The 14,154-nt window shown below is 53.1% G+C and overlaps 1 long non-coding RNA gene across 1 annotated transcript; it reads left to right on the top strand.

The window, feature by feature from the left end:
* The first annotated feature begins 4,201 nt into the window (after nucleotides 1-4,201).
* Nucleotides 4,202-7,200, top strand: LOC139036226 (uncharacterized). Its single transcript, XR_011488930.1, has 2 exons — nucleotides 4,202-4,360; nucleotides 6,605-7,200. It is a non-coding gene; the product is annotated as an uncharacterized lncRNA (long non-coding RNA).
* The last annotated feature ends 6,954 nt before the right edge of the window (nucleotides 7,201-14,154 follow it).

Here is a 14,154-nt window from a genome sequence, read left to right as displayed (position 1 = left end):
AAGGTGACTCTGAAGCTGCCTCAAGAACACCACTGAGGGACTTCCATGGTGCTCTCGTAGTTAAGAGTTTGCCTTCCAATGCAGGGCGTGTGGGTTCAATTCCTGCTCGGGGAGCTAAGATACTACATGGCTCTTGGCCAAAAAACCAAAACATAAAACAGAAGCAATGTACTAACAAATGCAATGAGGACTTCCGAAATGATTATAAAAAAAAATCTTAAAAAAGAATACAAAATGAGCAGATGCCCCAGAGCTTGGCTGCAGCATGTTGCTCCATGCGTGTGTGTGTTTCTCGGGTCAGAAGATCCAAAGCCATTTCTATGCACTAGGAAATAAACAAGCCCCTGTTCCTCACCGTCCCCGTGAAGTCCTAAATGTACAATGTGCTTGCTGATCACTCCTGGCAGCCTCAGTTGGCAGTCTCCCTGCCCGCTTCCTGCAGGCTCGGGGGTGGGTACACCTGCCCCTCCGCAGACACTCACTTCTGGATCTCCCTGTCAACAGGATCCTGGTTTCCTCACCATCCTCGCCCCTCCTGGAGGAGACGTGTGCATGCCCTCCCCGCTCCAGCCCCCTTCACGAACGATGAGAGAAAACATTAATTGATTTTTTTTAGGAATTAATTATCACAACCATGTTCCAGAGTTCCCATTGTCTCTCGGTGACCTCCGACTCCACCAAGTTTCATTAAATTGCATAATTTATCTTAATACTTCCTGGAGCCTCCCTTTCATTTCCGAGCCTGGCTTTCTCCCCTATTTTCTTTTTTTAACTTTTTAAACTTCGGCGTGAGGTCATCTCTTCCGCTCTGCCCTGGCGCTCTATCGTGCAGGGACTTCTCTCAGCATTCATCATCTCTGTCCTTCCTTCTGCCCTGTGATAACAGCATTTAGCGTTTATATAGCGCCTTTCCTCCTCGCAGTGCTGCACAAACTTATGGAGGTTTAATTGTCTCGCCCTCTCGGGTGCTGCTGGATCGGCTACCAGAGATCGGGACGCTGTGTCCAAGGCTCAGCCAGGGCACCCGCGGGCCCTGCAGGCTTTGCCGTGGGCTCCCCATTAATTCTGCAGGCGGGGCCTTCTCCGGGCCGAACGAGGGAGCCGTGCCCTGCAGGGGTGGCTGTGGAGCGTGTTCTCGCAGCTCACTCCATCCCAGCTCTAATCGATTTCTAAACCCGCGCCCCACGGCCGCCCCGGGGAATGCGGCGCCTCGCACACAAGGAGGGCGGGGAATGGCCCAGCCCTCACACGCCCGGCTGGGTTACTGCAGCGGTCAGGCCCACGGGGAAGCCAGCTTGCTGGGAGAGGTTGGCCACGACGCGGGGAGGCAAGATGTGTGCGCGGTGACCGGCAAATGGTCTGTCGAAGCGAGGCGTTCAAGGCCCGGCAGTAGGGGCTGACAGCCGGCGGACGTCTGAGATTGTTTAGAGTTGTTACCGCAGATACAGACGCGCTGAGAGCACTCAATGGCTTGTCTTATAAGAAACAGCAAGGCAACGTCACAGTCAGATATGAAGTAAGAGCCTCGCTGCTGGGCTTCTTCCATCTGTGCTTCCTCTAGAGAAACTTTACTGAAAGAAATCACATGTCATTTTACCAGAATCTCATGACGTTTTCCACCCAAAGACTGTCTCACCCAGCCCCCAGAGACCATACTCTCTGCAGATTTTGTCTCCATTTCTATTTCTTTCATTTTTAAACCTTGAAAATAAGTGTAAATATACAACCAAACTGCAGACTAAACAGTTTCTAGTGGCTGCTCTTAATAATCACTGGCCCAGTGCTCATGAGTTTGGGCAAACTCTGGGAGATGGGGAAGGACAGGGAAGCCGGTAGTGCTGAGTCTGTGGGGTCGCCAGGAGTCGGACACGACTTAGTGACTGACCAGCAGCAACAACTCTTAATAACACTGCTTGAGCTCATTACTGAAGAAAGAAAAAAGTGGATTTAGTGATCTACTACCTAAAACCCCAGTTCATTGGGAGCTTTTATTCTTCAGTTCAGTTCAGTCGCTCAGTCATGTCCGACTCTTTGCCACCCAAGCGACCACAGCACGCCAGGGCCTCCCTGTCCATCACCAACTCCCGGAGTCCACCCAAACTCATGTCCATTGAGAGGTGATGCCATCCAACCATCTCATCCTCTGTCATCCCCTTCTCCTCCCGCCTTCAATCCTTCCCAGCATCAGGGTCTTTTCCAATGAGTCAGGTCTTCGCATCAGGTGGCCAAAGTATTGGAGGTTCAGCTTCAGCATCAGTCCTTCCAATGAACATCCAGGACTGATCTCCTTTAGGATGGACTGGTTGGATCTCCTTGCAGTCCAGGGGACTCTCAAGAGTCTTCTCCAACACCACAGTTCAAAAGCATCAATTCTTCCTGGCTCAGCTTTCTTTATAGTCCAACTCTCACATCCATACATGATTACTGGAAAAACCACAGCTCTCCAGTGGACCTTTGCTGGTAAAGTAATGTCTTTGTTTTTTTTAATATCTGTCTAGGTTGGTCATAGCTTTTCTTCTAAGTAGCAAGTGTCCTATAATTTCATGGCTGTAGTCACCATCTGCAGCGATTTTAGAGCCCAAGAAAATAAACTCTGCCACTGTTTCCACTGTTTCCCCATCTATTTGCCATAAAGTGATGGGATCAGATGCCATGATCTTAGTTTTCTGAATGTTGAGTTTTAGGCCAACTTTTTCACTCTCCTCTTTCACTTTCATCAAGAGGCCCTTTAGTTCTTCACTTTCTGCCATAAGGGTGGTGTCATCTGCATATCTGAGGCTATTGATATTTCTCCCAGCAATCTTGGTTCCAGCTTGTGCTTCATCCAGCCCAGCATTTCTCATGATGTACTTTGCATAGAAGTTAAATAAGCAGAGTGACAATATTCAGCCTTGATGTTTTCTTTTCCCTATTTGGAACCGGTCTGTTATTCCATGTTCAGTTCTAACTGTTGCTTGCTGACCTGCATAGAGATTTCTCAAGAGGCAGGCCAGGTGGTCTGGTATTCCCACCTCTTGAAGAATTTTCCACAGTTTATTGTGACCCACACAGTCAAAGCCTTTGGCGTAGTCAATAGAGCAGAAATAGATGTTTTTCTGGAACTCTCTTGCTTTTTTGATGATCCAGCGGATGTTGGCAATTTGATCTCTGGTTCCTCTGCCTTTTCTAAAACCAGCTTGAACATCTGGAAGTTCACAGTTCACATGCTGTTGAAGCTTGGCCTGGAGAATTTTGAGCATTACTTTGCTAGCATGTGAGATGAGTGCAGTTGTGTGGTAGTTTGAACATTCTTTGGCATTGCTTTTCTTTCTTTATTCTTATGTAGAGTATAATATATTGATGAGGATATTGATAACTCTGAGGGGTGGCAAGTTCTGAAGAATCTTCTGAATCATTAAAGAAATATGAAATCATATTTAGATTAATTTTATAGTGAATTGTATCTTTATTCTAACAATGTGGAAAATAGCATTTCTGTTACAGCACACGTATCACAAGATTATGAACTGGATTTCCTATAGGCCGGGCATACTGCATATGTTCCTATATGTATAAGAACAAAGAAATGGCAGAGTGGTGCTTTTCTAGGTTGAATGTCTATTTTTAAAGGCATGTGACTGTTCCAGAGAGACAGAGGTGAATGGTAACACAGAGCTCTGGAGGGAATCCTCCTTGAGACACACACTCGTGTCTGGGTGTCTTAATGGTTTTGCAGTGCTGGATGGTTAGAGTTTACAAGATCCAAGAACCAGATGAATCAACAAATGTGTCCTGTGAGCTCAGTCGTGTCTGACTCTTTGTGATCCCATGAACTATAGCCTGCCCGCTCCTCTGTCCGTGGGATTCTCCAGGGAAGAATATTGGAGTGGGTTGTCATTCCGTCCTCCAGGGGATCTTCCTGACTCGGGACTGAACCTGTGTCTCCTAAGTCTCCTGCATTGGCATACCACCAGCGATTAAGTTGCCTATAAAGGCTATAAGAAGTGCACTGAGAAGTTTATTGATTTCCCGGAAAATGATCATGTTTTGACCTTGCTACAGTTCACATGGGACCCACCCATTCTTCCCAGCCAGGCCATGAAAGCACGCGCTGCCCCCGCCCCCGCCGGGGATGTGCCCAGACTTTGAAAGCACGCGCTGCCCCCGCCCCCGCCGGGAATGTGCCCAGACTTTGCCCCAGGGTGCTGAGCAACCGCGAGCCCAGCTGGACACACGAGGGTGATGCTAAGTGTTCTTCCCAGGTAATCTTGACTGGACTGGGATTACCTTTCCTTATAGATTCAACTCCAGAGCCAAGAGTCCTGCCTCCAAATGACCTGCAGCTCCAGCCTCATCCCGACTCTCGGCTCCTGGGGACCAAGTAAGTGCAGGTCACCACGGAGGTACGTAGACCCAGGGCTTGCCTCCTGGGCAGGAGTCTCCCAGGTACGCGTGCACATGGGTCTACCTGTGCACGTGCGTTAGCCCACGGTGTGCTGCTGTGTGGGAACAGGCAGGAAGGCGGAGGAAGGCCTGCCTGTGCTTCAGGCTGGACAGAGAAGCAGGAAAAGCACATGGCTTCCCAGGGCCCAGAGCATCGTGAGCGCAGGCCACGCCCCAGGCCCGAGGCTCACCCTGGTGTCGCTGGGGGCCCTGCAGGTGACAGACTGCCGTCCTGAGACATTTCTGGGGACATTTCACAGACAGCACCTTTGGAAAGTGCATCTCGTCCTGCCCACTGCACCCAGCCCCCATCTTGGAGGCCATCCTTGGACAGACAGGGCTTCTGTCCCCTCCCCCTGCACGGTCACCGTGCTGCTTTGCGAGGGCCCCCCTCAATCCACAGCTGTCCCGCCCAAGGCAACGGGGCACCCCAAACTCAGATGCCCCACCCTGAAGACGTGGGTGGGGGCGGCTTCAGGAGAGGCAGTCCGGGGTTGACCAGGTGGCTGGCCCTTCACCATGTGATCAGTGTTTCCTGGTCTCTGTGACATAGCACTGAACTGAGTGGCTTAGAAACAACGGCAACACCCTCACTCCCTGCTCTGGACGCAGGTCTGGGCAGGGCTGGTTGCTCCTTGGGGGCTCAGGAGGGCCTCCCCTGAGGCTCCTGGTGGTGACCCGAGTCCCCGGCTCCCCAGGAGTCACCCTGTCTCTGTCCACACAGGCCGTCTTCTCCCGGTGTCTGTGTCCCTGCGTCTCTTTCTGTGAGGACACCAGTCCTATCGGATGAGGGTCCGCCTAGCTCCAGGGTGACCTCATCCTAACAGATCCCTTTGCAGAGACCCCCCCTCTCCAAGTAGGCCGTATTCTGAGGTCTGGGCTCCACCTGTCTTCTGGGGATGCAGTTCAGCCCATGGTATCTGGCTTTCGGTTTCCCAGGTGGTGCTAGTGGTAAAGAACCCACCTGCCAATCCTGGAGACGCAAGAGATACAAGTTTGATCCCTGGGTTGGGAAGAACCCCTGGAGAAGGCAACAGCAGCCCACTCCTGTATTCTTGCCTGGAGAATCCCATGGACAGAGGAGCCTAGCGGGCTGCAGTCCACGGGGTCGCAGAGAGAAGGACATGACTGAGCGACGAGCACACACGGGCACATCTGGTTCTCAGGTTCTCAGCTGTTAGACTCTGAGGACCCAGATCTAGAAACAAGGCACTTCACTGGGTGATCCTCACTGAGAACCTCTGGGCCAACAGGAGATAGAGAAGCTCACTTGTCCTTGACTTGCTTAAAAGGAAAGTGAAGACTTGCTTCTCTCCCTTCCCCCGGGAGACACTGACCCCCAGGTAACCGGATGCCAGCATCTCAGCACAGCTCTGCCGCTCCAGCCCTGAGATGACTTATTAGACTCATACGACCATAGAGAGCCTCACACGGGACCCAGTGAACGCCTCCTACCAAGCCAGTTTGCTCATGGGTGACTCCCTGAGACTGAAGTTGTAGGCAGCGCTGTCAAAAATTTATTCAATAAAAATAAGTTTTCAATACTCCTAAAGGAGCCTGTTGTGGTCCTGGCTACACCACTTATAACAGATCCAGGGCATCTAAAATCTCTGTTTCTGATCTGGACCAGCTCTGGCCAAGACTTCGTGGCTTGACTTTCTGTACACGTGCACCTGCTGTCATGTGTCAGGATCGCTGTAAGCTTCCATCATCAGCACAGTGGTCCTGGGAGGTCCTCAGAAAGCCCAGGGTCTTCCTGGAGCACTATCAAACGTTTCTTGTCACCCCGACTCTCCCATGTGGCATCCCCCCATCAGAGTATACAGCAGTTTGCACCGTCTGCCTGGGGAGGTAGCCTCGCCTTTCTGTGCCTCTGAGTGGAAGGGACTGGACCACCACCAAGCTGTCCAGCCTGGGTGACAGGGGCCATGGATGGTTGCACATGCCCAGAAAGATGGACCCCAAGCAGCTGCGGGGGTGGCCGGGAACTTGACTGTCCACCCAAATCTGCCATCCAAATATTGTCCTTTTTATGTGCCAGGGACAGGCCAACAGAGCCCTGGGCTGGTGGCTGTCAGGGTCCCCTGGAGGGCAATGCTTCTGATTTGATTCCTAGCCTGATTGCTTCAGGCCTGACCCAAGTTCTGCACACTGTTGGGTCTCTTTTGTATTCAATCCGCAGGCATTCCATAAACATCCATTCCCAGACCCACCCCATGCGTCCTGCTTTAGGCCCAGTGACACCAGGCTGCCCAGGAGCTGCAGTCTAACCTCGGGAGAGACCAAGACGGAGGCCAAGAGGATTGCTGCAGGGCAATTCAGTGGACAGCTGGGGATGCCACCCAGAGTGGCCGGCAGAAGCAGGCCCACGTGATCTCAGTGGAGTGAGTGGGAAGGTGACCTTTGACCTGGGGCTTGACCGCTGGAAGATGCCAGCAGGTAGACAACAGATAGCAAAGGCCTTCCTCTGGGGCAGCACAAGCCTCTCGTCGCCCTCCTGGCTGAAGGAGGACTTGGGGAACCGTGCTGAGCAGGTTTCCCCTGCATTGGAGTGAGAGGAACTGGGCACTGAGACGTCTGCACCCACTGAGCACACAGCCAGCCTGTCTGGGGAACCAGGAGCTGCCACGACTTCCTCCGCAGTGTGAGATCTGCCCGTTTCCTCGGGTCAGGCGCTCATTCACAGCATTCTGACCAGAAGCAAAGCCCTGCCACGTGACAGAGTAAATAATGTGCCCAGAAGTGGGATCCTGAAACATGGAGCTGAGGTTGACAGCAGTAATTTGTATTTGTGGACTGCTTTTCCTCCTTGCCCTTGGAGTATTGCTCAGCAGAGCAGGGAAGCCTGTGTGTTTTACACATCCTCACAGCAACCCTGTGAGGCAAAGTGGCTAATGATAGTAATAGTGGAAGGAACAGCAGCTAATGTTTACCGAACGCTGACGGCAGCAGGCCTGCGCACGCGTGAGGCGGTGCATACCTATGCATTTATTAATGTAGGCTGGGTACAATGGCTATAATGTGCACACTATGCTGGTTAATATGCTTTCAGTCAACAAATATCTACTGACCACCTACTCTGTGCCAGGCCTGCTCAAGTACCTAAATGAACAACTAGACAAAATCTCTGCTCTCACAGAGTTTACTCAATTTCCTTTATAATCCTCACAAGAGCCAGCAAACACTCGCTGTTATTATCTCCACTGTAAGCTGAGGTTTCGGAGACCTGGAGAGCTCGGGTAGCTTTTCAAAGTCACACGACCAGCAACTATCAAAGCCAGCACTGCCTACAGGGCGCAGTACGGGGGAGTCCCTCTATATTGCAAGGCAGAAAGACCTGGGATTCAGTTTCTCCAAGATCACAATGTAGGGGCAGCTCCCGAGGATGGCCTCGTCCTGCCCGACGTCACATAACATGAGCCCCAGGTGCCTCCCGGGGCACAGGAAGTGCAGGGGATGCCCAGGGACCTCAGACAGGGACACAGGAAGTGCAGGGTGACACCAGGGACCTCAGAGCAGGGACACAGGAAGTGCAGGGTGACACCAGGGACCTCAGAGCAGGGACACAGGAAGTGCAGGGAAACCCAGGGACCTCAGAGCAGGGACACAGGAAGTGCAGGGAAACCCAGGGACCTCAGAGCAGGGACACAGGAAGTGCAGGGTGACACCAGGGACCTCAGAGCAGGGACACAGGAAGTGCAGGGTGACACCAGGGACCTCAGAGCAGGGACACAGGAAGTGCAGGGTGACACCAGGGACCTCAGAGCAGGGACACAGGACGTGCAGGGTGACACCAGGGACCTCAGAGCAGGGACACAGGAAGTGCAGGGAAACCCAGGGACCTCAGAGCAGGGACACAGGAAGTGCAGGGAAACCCAGGGACCTCAGAGCAGGGACACAGGAAGTGCAGGGAAACCCAGGGACCTCAGAGCAGGGACACAGGAAGTGCAGGGTGACACCAGGGACCTCAGAGCAGGGACACAGGAAGTGCAGGGTGACACCAGGGACCTCAGAGCAGGGACACAGGAAGTGCAGGGTGACACCAGGGACCTCAGAGCAGGGACACAGGAAGTGCAGGGTGACACCAGGGACCTCAGAGCAGGGACACAGGAAGTGCAGGGTGACACCAGGGACCTCAGAGCAGGGACACAGGAAGTGCAGGGTGACACCAGGGACCTCAGAGCAGGGACACAGGAAGTGCAGGGTGACACCAGGGACCTCAGAGCAGGGACACAGGAAGTGCAGGGTGACACCAGGGACCTCAGAGCAGGGACACAGGAAGTGCAGGGTGACACCAGGGACCTCAGAGCAGGGACACAGGAAGTGCAGGGAAACCCAGGGACCTCAGAGCAGGGACACAGGAAGTGCAGGGTGACACCAGGGACCTCAGAGCAGGGACACAGGAAGTGCAGGGAAACCCAGGGACCTCAGAGCAGGGACACAGGAAGTGCAGGGTGACACCCTGGGGTCCTGTTGCAGGGACAAGGGAAGCAGCCGTTTGTCTCAGCAGTGGCACTAGATGGTACTAGATGCCCAGACCTCCCAACAAGCCACTGAGGTTCTCATCTTTTACTCCCTACGTCACTGTGCTGTGGGAAGGTGCACTCCAGCCTGCAATGCGAGAAGAAGCGAAGATTTCCACGGCGCTAACCATTTCAGGGCCCAGACAGCAGTCAGAACTGGAACAAAGCGGTGTGTGTTTTTCCAATGACGGCTGTCTCCTTCTCCGAGGACCGGCGGCCTCATAGCCTGGGAACATCTTCTCGTGGGACAATTTACAACCATTCAGTTTTTCTTTCCTGGTTAAACCTGGTAATCAGATACACAGAGAAAACCCCAGCCTTGTGTCTCTCAGAGGAATCGCAAGGAATCCTACTGTTGTAGCCACAGATGCAGGAACAATGAGGTCCTGGGACTGTGATGAGCACTGGGCTCCGTGCCCTCAGACGTGGGCGGGGCCGGGAGTCAGCGTCGGGTCATCATTCGTGGGCATAGGTGTCCTGGCCAGGACGGGGCTGGTGGTGCCTGCGGGCTCTTCTCTTTGTCTCCTCCTTTCCTAGATATATACCAGGTAGCACCCCCACACTTAGTAGCTGCCCCAGCATTTCATGGCTTAAAAGGATGATTATCTAGTTAACTCACAGTTCTGCAGTTTGGGGGTTTACGTGGGGGGTGGGGGAAGGTCTGCCCTCCCACATCTGTGCTCAGACCTGCTCTCTCCCGCACCTGCAGTCTTGGCTGGGACACATGCTGACATAGACTTGGTTCCCTGGCCCCTCAGCCACCAGCCCGCTGGTCTGGCAGTTCACAGGGATTTGGGCAGAAGGTCAAGGATGAGGGGAGATGCACACAGCACCCTGGGGTCCTGGGACTGGCTCGGGGTCACTTCTGTGCAGGTCAGAGCCCAAGGCCAGTTCACCCTCCAGGAGGGGCGGTGGTTTCAGCCTCTTTCTGAGAAGACCTGCCTCATCACCAGCCAAGAGGGGGGCTTCAGGGAGGGGCTGTCCCGGGGTGGTTTCTGCAAAGCTTCCCCCAGGCCCGCTGTCCCCACCTAGTTCCTACCACCCAGCCAGAGGGTTTGCAGATGCAGCCCAAGTCACCCAGACACTCCTGTCACCTTGACTCTCCTGGGGGAGCCTCACCCCTCACCACATCCTAGTATCCCTCACAGGATCCCTAAAACAGGGCTTAACTCCAGGCCCACCAACCTTTGTGCCAAAACCCATGGAGGCAGATGTGTTTTAGAGTTTGGAATTTTTAGGTTTCAAAATAATACGTCTGTATGTTATATACATATATGTACCCATATACGGGCTTCCCTGGGAGCTCAGAGGGTAAAGAATCTGCCTGCAATGTAGGAGACCTGGGTTCGATCCTTGGGTGGGGAAGATCCCCTGGAGAGAGGAATGGCTACCCACACCAGTATTCTCATGTGGAGAAGCCCATGGACAGAGGAACCTGGCAGGCTACAGTCCACGGGGTCGCAAAGAGCCAGACACAACTGAGCGACTAACATCTTCATATAGCACAGCCTCTGGGCGTCACTTTGTAATCAAGCACATTAATCTTTCTTTAAAAATATTGCTCTGCACACTTCGTAGGTAAGGACCATAAATAGCCCCCCATGGCTAAAGGCCCTGCTGCCCCGTGAGCCAGCGGCCTTTGCCTGCCACCAATGAACCACAGCAGGGGAGGGACTTCGGTTTTCAGAATGTCTTGGACCCAGAAATGCAGAGAAAGGATTGGAGATCTTTGTCAACTTCTCCACAGACTGGTCTCCACGAGGGAGGAGCTGGACCACCTCCTGGCCCCATCCTGGCCCCATCCTCTTCTCTGTACTGAGCAGAGGGTCCGAAGCCAAGATACTCAGGAGGGTTTGAGATAATAAGCTGGCAAACAACTCCTGTGCAAGCCCTTGAGACGTGTCCCCTCTGCAGGTGGTTAATTCCTCCTGTTCGAAACCAGTTCTCCTTAACTTCATTGTCAGCAGTTGACAGATTCTGACCCGGCCACATGTTCTGTTCATGCAGGGGACTTGCAGACCCAGACCCTCTGCACGTCCCTGAAAAGCTATAGATACCTAGGTGATGACTGTGTTATATGGCATGTTGTATTTGGAAAGCTGGCAGATACCGCCCAGGGCATGGCTAGGCACCAGGAGGCAGGGCTGGGAGCAGCTAGAAGCCTCTGGTCTTTCCCGGGCTGGCTGACCGCCTCACATCCCAGCAATCGGCAGTGGCTGTGCCTGCTCTGAGCTTTGCTTTCCCACACCAGTCGTTCAGAACATCTCCTAGACGCCCTCCAGGGCTGCCGCATGGTTTTAGGTTCAGGGGTTCCCAGTCAAGGGGAGTGCTGCGCTTAGTCATTCAGTCGGATCCAACTCCTTGTAACCCCGTAGACTGTAGCCTGCCAGGCTCGTCTGTCCCTAGGGATTCTCCAGGCAAGAACAATGGAGTGGGTTTCCATGCCCTCTCAGGGGATCTTCCAGACCCAGAGATCAAACCCAGGTTCTTGCTTTGCAGATTCTTTACCTTCTGAGCCACCAGGGAAACCCAAGAATACTTGAATGGTTAGCCTATCCCTTCTGCAGGGGAACTTCCTGAGCCAGGAATCAAACCAGGATCTCCTGAATGACAGGAGGATTCTTAACCAGCTGAGCTGCCTGGGAAATACGTGTACATTGGGATGATACACGCGTGACAGGTGTGTGATTTGTGGTGTCAGAACAGCTTGAACACATTCTAGAACATTTCAGAAGGAACTCTCCCTTCTGCACAAACTCCCCAGAGAGCATTTCCCCAAGGAAGGTGATTTGAACTGGAAGGCAAAGAAAGACAAAGGCATTTTGAGGCAAGGAAGGCTTGGAAAGTCTTTTCAGGTGGAGAGAAAAGCCTGTGTCAATGTCTGAACCTCGGTTTGGTGTGTTTGAAACATGGGGTGTTTATGGAGTCAGGAGCGGGACAGGTAAGTTTAGTGTTCAGTTTGATTACCACATCAACTAAAAATAGGTAGCATGCTCAAAGCTAAATAAAAACAATTTTAAAGCAATCTGATATAAATTCAGTGCAACTGATAATGTTAATGATACAAAAAGTGGAAGATCAAGTTTCCATCCTAATAGTAATAAGCATAATTTATTGCAGAATTACTGTGCCAAGGATTATTCTTTCTTTCCATCTGTCAGCTCATTTAGTCCTTGTCAAATCTAGATCTCCATCAGCATTACCATCATCCCTGATCAACAAATGAGGAAGCTGAGGTTCCAGGAGGCAAAGTAATTTTCTGACGGTCACACACAACTTAGTGACAAAGTCAGGAGCTGAACCGAGTCCTCTGGCTCCTGAGCAGACACAAGGCCCCAGCAGGGAACTGAAGTCTGCACCACGTGCAATCCCCGTAGGAGGATAAGACACGTGCACAGCCTTAGAGGCAAACGTAGAAGAACAAACGCAATTTAACGCCAAAGCAAGAGGGACCAGCAACATATGCTGGGGGCGGAGAGGGAGCTGAAAACTGCAGGAAGCGTTCGGAAGGGTATGTGCCTCTTTCCCCAGGATTATTATTTTAGACTCATTATCTGTTCTGTTCGTGCAGATAAGTTCTCCCAGAGCCGCATCTGAGGCATAAAAGTGATGAATATATGACATTCTGCAAATGAAACTGTACTTTTTCCTGTGGCAACGTGTGTGTCTGGGTGCGGGTGCCCATGTGTGGAATTTGGGGGTGCTTGTATGTGTGTGTTTGGTTGGAACTTAACAATAAAGTGATCAGAGCAAGTGGCTCACCTGGGGGCAGGGGGTGAGAACCGTTTGCAGAGCGTGGAGATTTCTTGATTGTTTCCCATGTTGCAGAAAGTTGAGCTGCATTGGTAAACTGCCAGCTGGCAGGTGGGACAGGCAGCTCTGTCCCAGTCTCCGGGCGCAGCGACTGTGCTGTGTTTGTAGCTAGATTAATTAGCAAGTATCTGATAAAAGCAGAGGCGATGTATTTCTTGTTTGGGAGGTGTCACGAGTATGTGAAGTTGTTACTTTAAATCCCAGGATGAGCGGTAAGACGCAGAACAGCTTTGGTGCTGTTCAGCCCTGCAAGACAAGGAAGCAGCTGGGAAACCAGGGAGCCTGCCCGAGGCCCCGGCCGAGGCCAGCGGGGTTCGTTCAGTGTCGTGAAGACAAATGAAGTCAGAGGGCATCCCCGAGGAGGAGGCCCTACCCCCGGCGCAGGAGAACCCAAACCTGCAAGCCCGGCGCCCAGCCGAGTGGCTGTTCCCTGTGAACCTCAGCGTCCGCAGCGGCTCTGGCTCACGGGGGCCACCCGCCCGGACCTGACACGAGTGTTTGGAAAGTACAGCGAGCCCCTCTGTGCTCCTGTGACCGGGCTGGGAGGGCGGTCCAGACCACAGCGTCTGTGGCTAAATTACATTCCACTTTCTGTGCCTCGAAAGACGGCTGCTGTTTCTTCTCTCTGCTCAGCCTACGTCACACACAAGCTTGTCAACCGCCCTTCTGCTCGTCCACACATACATGCACAGACATGCACAGTAACACGTCACAGCTACACCTACGTGCTCACACACACACACACACACACACACACACACACTAGCTCAGAACGGTCCCGTTGAGAGGACTTCCTGGGACTGCAGACTGTTCTCTCTGCGCTGCTCCCTGTGTCACCTGCCAGCAAATGAGCTGGTGATGGGGGGTGGACTTATAATGTAATTGGAATGTAATTATTTCCAGTTCTAGGCCCTGGCTTATGGCTGCCAGACTGGCCAGCCTGGCCCTGAGATGGAAGCCCCGAGGGGACGGGACTTTGCCTCGCCTCCTTCCGTCCTGCGCGGGGTCTTCCAGATGTGCTTGTCCACTGGGTGACTGAGGCCATCAAAGGACAGGGCTGGGCCACTTGGAGCCGCCTGGATGCTGTTACCTGCCCCCAGCCCCGTCCAGGCCTGCACACCCATGCTGAACGCTGGCCACCTAGTAAAGAGGCCGCCTCCGCGGCAAGCAGCGTTCCAGTTGTTGCTGTTGTCTGGGGGGCAGGTCACAACCCCACCCCTCAGGGCCTTCCCAAAGCCGCAGGCGCTTCTTCCCCACCAGCGCCCAGGGAGACGAGCTCCTTCCTGCATTTACCCGGAGGGAAAAGCAGGACTCCGGTGCGTCATCATCTCCCTTATCACAGGTTCGCATCGTGTCCTCGGCGTCCTGGCGCCCGGCTCCCTCCACCCCACCGGGT

This window comes from Odocoileus virginianus, chromosome 8 (assembly GCF_023699985.2).
Source record: "Odocoileus virginianus isolate 20LAN1187 ecotype Illinois chromosome 8, Ovbor_1.2, whole genome shotgun sequence".
NCBI lineage: Eukaryota > Metazoa > Chordata > Mammalia > Artiodactyla > Cervidae > Odocoileus > Odocoileus virginianus.
The sequence above is the reverse complement of the archived record's forward strand: the minus strand, read 5'-3'. Positions and strand labels throughout refer to the sequence as shown.